The 8,573-nt window shown below is 39.4% G+C and overlaps 1 pseudogene; it reads left to right on the forward strand.

Annotated features, from left to right (window-relative positions):
- The first annotated feature begins 332 nt into the window (after nt 1-332).
- Nucleotides 333-1,254, forward strand: LOC133233319 (olfactory receptor 1165-like; annotated as a pseudogene).
- Nucleotides 1,255-8,573: the final 7,319 nt, after the last annotated feature.

Here is an 8,573-nt window from a genome sequence, read left to right on the forward strand (position 1 = left end):
AAGTGTCTTAACTCATATATGCTACCATTTCCTTTTGTAAAATATGAGACTAGTTGTTTTGAAATTCATAAGTCTTATTTAGTGGTCAAAACTAATGTACCAATATTTTAATACAATGTCTGCTGCACGATAAATGTGATATCCATGCAGTGTCATCATTATCATTGTTATAATTTTATTATCACTGTCTCAGATTTTCTCCAACAACAATTTTGTGGTTTGCTGAAGGAAATCGGAGTGCAGGAGCCACGTTCACCCTCTTGGGCTTCTCAGAATATCCCGACCTCCAGGTTCCCTTGTTCCTGGCTTTCCTCACTGTTTATGCAGTCACCATGGTGGGGAACCTGGGCATGATCACCATCATCAGGATCGGTGCCAAACTCCACACCCCCGTGTACTTTCTTCTCAGTCACTTGTCCTTTGTTGATTTCTGCTATTCCACCACAGTTACACCCAAACTCTTGCAGAATTTGGTGTGGAAGACAGAACCATCTCGTTCACGGGATGCATCACGCAATTCTTCTCAGCTTGTGTTTGCAGTGGCAGAGGCATTCGTGCTGGCAGTGATGGCCTATGACCGATTTGTGGCCGTTTGTAAGCCTCTACTCTACACAGTGGTCATGTCCCCAAAGCTCTGTGCATCGTTAGTGGCCAGTCCCTGCACGTGGGGTGTAGTCTCCTCCCTGACACTCACCTGTTTCCTCCTGGCATTATCCTTCTGTGGGTCTAACATCATAAATAATTCCCTCTGTGAGCACTCTGTCACTGTCTCCATCTCCTGCTCTGACCCCTTCATCAGCCAATGCTCTGTTTTGCCATTGCCGTATTCAATGCGGTGAGCAGCCTGGCAATTGTCCTCACTACTTATATGTCCATTCTTGTCACTATCATAAAAATGCCCTCTGCTGGGGGCGCCAAATAGCCTTCTCTACTTGTGCCTCCCATCTGACCACCATCGCCACGTTCCATGGGACTGTCCTGTTCCTTTATTGTGTACCCAGCTCCAAAAACTCATGGCTCAAAGTCAAAGTAGGTTCTGTATTTTATACAGTGGTGAGTCCCATGCTGAACCCTCTGATCTATAGCCTCAGGAACAAAGATGTGAAAGAGGGTGTCAGGAAATTAATGAATCACTGAATACAATTTGGTTGAAGATCTGTATGTCCAAAAGAAATTTGATCATTACATAGTGTTGATTAAATCTTCTTGTAGAGATGAAGACTCAAATTATGTAGTCAACTCACTAGATCATAAATTTAGAGCCATGAATTGGCTATTTGATCTCTTGGTTTTTGTTCAGTTCAGTGTCAAATAAAATAGCTGTATATTATGTGTAAAATGATGTGTGTTGTGGGTGTATTAAAAGTAAAACTGTGAGTTGTTCAGTCATGTCTGACTCTTTGCCACCCCACGGACTGTAGCCTGCCAGGTTCTTCTGTCCGTGGAAGTCTCAAGGAAAGAATGATGGAGTGGGTAGCCATTGCCTTCTCCAGGGGATCTTCCTGACCCAGGGTTTGAAGCTGGGTTTCCTGCATTTCAAGGAAATTCTTCAACTTCTGATCCAACATGGAAGAGCTGTGGATGAATAGTGTCTCCCAAATATCCAAGTCGCCCAGAACTCAGAATGTCACCTTATTTGGAAATAAGATCTTTGCAGATATAATTAAGGTAAGAGTCAAGATGACCGTAAAGTGAACCCAAAATCCAATGAGAGTGTCCTTATAAGAGACAGAAAAAGATACACAGAGACACACAAGGAAGGAGGGTATGTGACTTCCGCTTCTCTCTCTTTCCTCCTAAACCACACACAATTCTTAAAAAAAAAAAAAAACTAATTATTAGTATTGTTGGTACATCACTGCTTCCTGGCTGTTTGTAAACCTGTGCTTTACACAGCTGTTGTGCCCCAGAAGCTGTGTTCCATCTTTCTGGCTGGTGCTACAGCTGAGCACAGACTGTTTCTTACACTCATCCTTTCAGTTGTATTGCCTACTGCTACCCTTTTGGATCTTGTTTTACTTTAGCCAATTCAATGAACTAAGAAAGTTCATTGTCATCATTTCCTAGCTTTCCCTTCTGTCACTATTTCAAAAATAGTTTCTACCTGTGGGCATCACAGAGTCCTGTCTACCTATCCCTTCCACACACCATCATCCGTTCTCTCTATAACACGTGCGTGCTGTGTGCTAAGTCACTTCACTCTGTTGACTCTTTGGACCCTGGACTGTAGCCCACCAGGCTCCTCAGCCCATGGGATTCTCCAGGCAAGAATACTGGAGTTGGTTGCCATGCCTTCCTCCAGAGGATCTTGCAGACGCTGGGACTGAGCCAGAATTGCTTATGTCTCCTGCGGGTACCTTATCACTAGTGCCACCTAGGAAGCCCTCTGTAGTATAGATAGATGGATAGATAGTGAAGTCGCTCAGTCATGTCCGGCTCTTTGCGACCCCATGGACAGTAGCCAACCAGGCCTCTCCGTCCATGGGATTTTCCAGACAAGAATACTGGGAGTGGGTTGCCATTTCCTTCTCCAGGGGATCTTCCCGACCCAAGGATCGAACCCAGGTCTCCCACATTGTAGGCGGACGCTTTACCATCTCAGCCACCAGGGAAGTCCTCTATAGTATGCTCAGTTCCAAATGCTCATAAGTGATTGTTCAAGTAGAGTCTGTTTTAAACCATGCCAATCCTCACACTGAACTCAGTGACATACAGTATACATACTGACCCAGGGATCGAACCCAGATCTTCCACATTGCAGGCAGACGCTTTACCGTCGGAGCTACCGGAGAAGCCCCTATTAAATCATGTATGTGCCTATTCAAATACCACCTTCCAAGAAAATTCTTTTCTGAAAATCTAATATAATGAGACAATCACTCTTTATCCCATTAACAATATATTTTTTTGCTTAGAAACAGATGATACATTAACTACATGCAATAATTTATTTGTCTCATTTCCTTCTCTCTCTATACACTCCAAGGGAGTAGAAATTTCTGGTATTATTATTGTATCTTATATCTCTAATGCCTAGAAAATTACCTAGAAAACACATTTGGTCTTCAATGAATACTTGCTGGATGAATAAAAGATGAAAAGAAATGAAAATTTCTGACTAAATTCATAATATTTAGTACTGCGCTCACCTAGGGAGCTTCCCTGGTGGCTCAGATGGTAAAGAATCCCCCTGCAATGCAGGAGACCCAGGTTCAATCCCTAGGTCAGGAAGATGCCCTGGAGAAGGAATGGCAATCCCTTCCAGTATTTTTCTCTGGAGAATCCCATGGACAGAGCAGCTGGGCTACAGTCTATGGAGTCACAAAGAGATGGACACGACTAGGTGACTAACTCTTCACCTGGGTAAGACTTTAGATGATGTCTCCTTAATGAATATAGTTGTCACATGAGATTTAAAAAGCTAAAACACCATAAATAATACACTCAAAGACATATGAGTGCTTCTATTGCCAAGTACTGTATCTTGGAATATATTTCTTTGCCTAATTTTAAGTCTTTAGCTGTAGCTATATATTCTATAAACATTTGACTCTTTTGCAGTTTTCAGAACCACAGAAATGACACTTCCATTAACAAAAGGGTCTCTCACAAATAGTCCTTGAATATAGTTTATTAACACTGGGTCATATTCAATTTAGAGATCTTGCCCTTTCTAAGCTAATACAGATTTCAGAAAATCTGAAGAATTTATTCAAAATTCTCCAAGCCAGGCTTCAAAATACGTGAACTGTGAAATCCCAGACATTCAAACTGGTTTTAGAAAAGGCACATGAACCAGAGGTCAAATTGCCAACATCCACTGGATCATCGAAAAAGCAAGAGAGTTTCAGACAAACATCTATTTCTGCTTTATTGACTATGCCAAAGCCTTTGACTGTGTGGGTCACAATAAACTGTGGAAAAGTCTGAAGGAGATGGGAATACCAGACCAGCTGACCTGCTTCTTGAGAAATCTGTATGCAGGTCAGGAAGCAACAGTTAGAACTGGACATGGAAAAACAGACTGGTTCCAAATAGGAAAGGGAGTACGTCAATGTTGTATATTGTCACCCTGCTTATTTAACTTATATGCAGGGTACATCATGAGAAACGCTGGGCTGGAAGAAGAACAAGCTGGAATCAAGATTGCCGGGAGAAATATCAATAACCTCAGATATGCAGATGACACCACCCTTATGGCAGAAAGGGAAGAAGAACTAAAGAGCCTCTTGATGAAAGTGAAAGAGGAGAGTGAAAATGTTGGCTTAAAGCTCAAAGTTCTCCTTTTTTAGTTCCTTGGGGTATAAAAGGTCTAGCTTTTTTTTTTTTAATGTAAGCATTTTTTCACTACAAACTTTTCTCTTAAAGCTGTGTTTGTTGTAATTTGTTATTGTCCTCTAATTTTTGGCACGATATTTTTCTATTTCCATTTGTCTCAGGATATTTTTTAATTCTTTTTTGATTTCTTCTCTGAACTACTGGTTGTTCAGGGATATGTTTAATCTCCATACATTTGCAAATTTTAAAATTTATTTCTTTAACTGATTTCCAGTTTTATACTGTCATGGTTGGGCAAGTGTTTGATATGGTTTAAATTTTCTGTGACATTCTTGAATGAAGGTCTTACTGTCTGTCAGAGTCCGATGATCTGGAGACATGTCGACCCTTAAAGTATTAGTCACTCAGTCATGTCAGACTCTTTGTGACCTCATGGACTATAACCCACCAGGAACCTATGTCCATGGAATTCTCCAGGCAAGAATACTGAAGTGGGTAGCCATTTCCTTCTCCAAGGGATCTTTCTGACCCAGAGATCAAACCCAGGTCTCCCATATTCCAGGCGGATTCTTTACCATATCCTTAGGATAGTCACAAAAGCTGAGGTGTATCTATGTGTACAAGTTCCTTCCAGGGAGATATTGGTAAATTGAGGTGGGAGGCCCTCAGACAATAGAATAAATCAATTTTTAATTTTATAATTCCATTTATAGGACTTAAAATATTCTTGCCTTTAGTTCACATCCACTAGATCTCATAATAACAGCCAGTATGTAGATCAAATGACTCTTTAGATGCTCTGATACAGGGCAGTCAAAAAGAGAGAGATTACTTAACCAGATTACACATTTATATTCTCTAAATTAGCAACAATCCACCAACACTCCATTTTTCTTGGACAATATATCTCAAAAAATGATTTCTACCATGTTTCTACTCATAAATAACACTTCTAAAATATTGTGTGTAAATTGAGAAAACATACCAGAGGTGAAAACCCCTGAAGTCTTTTATTTAAAAAAAAAAATTCTTCATAAATTCTTCCCAGTATGATTCTGTGTAAGAGGTCAGTTTCTCACAAATCCCCGCTGTGGGAGCCAGAGAATCTTCTTGGGCTTTAATTTCATTGTGAAATGTTTTTGCACATAGACACTCTACAATGATAGCTAGAAAATCTAATAGTGGTTTTCTAATTTTTGCAACTGTAATAAATAAGTACATGAATTTTACATGCTTCTTCAAATATATCTGTAGTTTAGACATGCTGATTCAGTGCTTTAGCATCAGATTCTAGAGCAGACCCACAAAATAGATACATATTAAGAATGTATACAGATGAATGCTCTTTACTTCTAGTGTGATGTGTATCTTCTTTATAGATAAACACCCTAGTATTCACAGCCATTTTATATTCTTTCTTAAAATTTACTACATATATGTATTTAAGGCACATACCATATCTTCAGTTAAATTTTATTTTGTTAATTATTGATGTCTAAGAAACACTCAAAAATGTTATCTACTCTTTTTATTCCTTCCTTTTTCTTTGCTTCATTCTCTCTCTCTCTTTCTCCATTTGTGTCCCAAACATTAGGTAAGTGCTTTGGATAATACAGACAGAATGCAGAATCCTTGAGCAAAGGTTGTTCACAATCTCATACTGTAGGCCATGATTTCACAAACAGGACAATATCAAATAGAACGATTAAAGGAAATGGTTCTCTGTGAACTATAAAAAGGAACATTAATCAAAGCTAAGAAGAGGAGGAGTTGATAGCTAATTATTAAGGAAAACTAAGCAATTTACCAAGGCACTTTAAATTGCTTTCAGTTTTGGATTTCTTAATTCTAAAAAGCTGTGTGTATATGTGCGTCTGTGTGTTCAGTCATATCCAACTCTTTGTGACCCCAGGGACCACAGCCTGCTAGGCTCCTCTGTACATGGAACTTTCCAAGCAAGAATATTGGAGCAAGTTGCCATTTCCTACTCCAGGGGCTCTACCTGCCCCAAGGATTGAATCCGAGATCCTGCATCTCCTGCATTGGCAGGCAGATTGTTTACCACTGAGCCACTGGGAATCCCCTGGAAAGGTATACAGCTGCTCAACTCAAGACCTCTGTAAGTGTCAAATTATCTTCCTAGAATCATTTCCTTCCCAAATTTATTTTTGGATCTGACAGTTAATATCTCCATTCAAGAAAACCTTTCTTTTGCACACTATGTTTTGACATTTGTTCCTAGATTTTTAACCCTGTTTTTTTAATTAATGAAAGTCTTAAACTTTATTATGAATTGTATGTGTGGTTAGTTAATAAATGTTTCTTTAGTCATCTAGATTATAAGGTACATTTTTATACAAACTAATGGGTTTTTCAAGAAATGTAAAACACTTAGAGGCAGACAAAGAATAATTAAATAGTTGATAAATATTAATATACTTGAAATAATAATGTTTGAATGAATGGATACACACAAAAAATATGATAGAATTCGAAGAGCCAGGGAGTTTTGCACAGAGAAAATTTCATAGATAAGGTCAAGACATATAATGAAGCATGACAAGTTTTGAAAACTGCAACAATTCCCTATGGCTGAACTTTAGTATAGCTACTCATTTATTAAATAACTTGATAAAATTATATTTCTCATGTGTCATATAATTTTGCAAAAGTAATTACTATATGTGTGTGCATACGTATGATATAAATCTTTGAAGCCACCTTTTATTTTTAGTTTTCCTAGAGCATTTTTCACATCCTTGTTCCATAGGCTATAAATCAGAGGATTTGACATGGGAATTGTAAGGGTGTAAAACAATGAGGTCATTTTGTCTTGATCTAAAGGGTAGAGTGAACTTGGCCTAAAGTACATAAAAAGCATAGTTCCCTGGAAAATTGCCACAGCAGTTAGGTGGGAGGTGCAGGTGGAGAAAGCTTTGAACCTCCCCTCAGCAAAATGGATCTTTGAGACTGCAAGGATGATATAACAATAAGAGGCAAGAACTCCTGAAAAACTCCTCCAATTCAATAACTCCAAAAACAATAAATCCTGTCAATCCATTGACCTGTGTATCAGAGCAGGAAAGAAGGTAGAGTGGAGTTAAGTCACAGAAGAAGTGGTTAATCTCACTTGACCCACAAAAGCATAAGTGGATTGCTAATGTCGTGTGTATCAGAACATCTGCCAAATGGTGCCATTCCCCACCAGGTAAACCCCAGCCACGGGCAGGGAACACGCCCCGCTGAACATGCTGACCGCATAGAGCAAGGGGCTGCTCACGGCCTTGTACCGGTCATAGGCCATCACTGCCAGCAGGAGACACTCAGAATCTGCCAAGATACAGAAAACCAAGAATTGCAGAGCACAGCCACAGAAAGAGATTGACTTGTTCTTGGCAAATAGGTCCACCAGCATCTTGGGGCCAGTGGCTGTGGAATAGCAGAGGTCACAGAAGGAGAGGCGGCTGAGGAAAAAGTACATGGGTGTGTGCAGCTGGGGGTCCATCCTAGTCAGGGTTATTATTCCAAGATTTTCCAGAAGACTGATGGGATAAACAAGGAGAAACACGGTAAATAGGGTCACTTTGTTCTCAGTGTTCTCAGTAATTCCCAAGAAAATGAATTCATTCACAGAGGAACAATTGTCTCTGTCCAATCTTCTTTGTTCTTATCTATACTCTTAGAAAAATATTTAAAAAAAATAAATAACAAAGATACATGGATAGGTAACACTTCTGCACATCTGCAAAATATCATAAGACAGAACACATTTCTTTCCATAATTGTGTTTTTGTATTCAGAAAAGCATCCAGTCATGTGCCCACTCTTTAAAGAGGCAAAGCTATCTATTGGGGCTTCTCTGTTGGTTCAGACAATAAAGAATCTGCCTGCAACATGGGAGACCCAGGTTTGATCCCAAAGTCAGGAAGATCCCTTGGAGAAGGGAATGGCTACTCACTCCAGTATTTTTGCCTGAAGAATTCCATGGACAGAGGACGATGGTGGGCTACAGTTCTTGGGGGCCACAAAGAGTCCAACATGACTGAGTGACTAACACTTCTTCAGCTATTACCCAATAACAAAAATCACCTAAAATAGACTGCTGAGAAACTGAACCAAATCTATTATATCATTTATGAGGCATGTTACTTCCTACAAGGTCATGTCGGAGTCTGACTTTTTTTTATCTCAATGGATATATTTGAATTAATTTAGACTGGTTCCAAATAGGAAAAGGAGTATGTCAAGGCTGTATATTGTCACCCTGCTTATTTAACTTATATGCAGAGTACATC

This window comes from Bos javanicus, chromosome 20 (assembly GCF_032452875.1).
Source record: "Bos javanicus breed banteng chromosome 20, ARS-OSU_banteng_1.0, whole genome shotgun sequence".
In the NCBI taxonomy this organism is placed as follows: domain Eukaryota; kingdom Metazoa; phylum Chordata; class Mammalia; order Artiodactyla; family Bovidae; genus Bos; species Bos javanicus.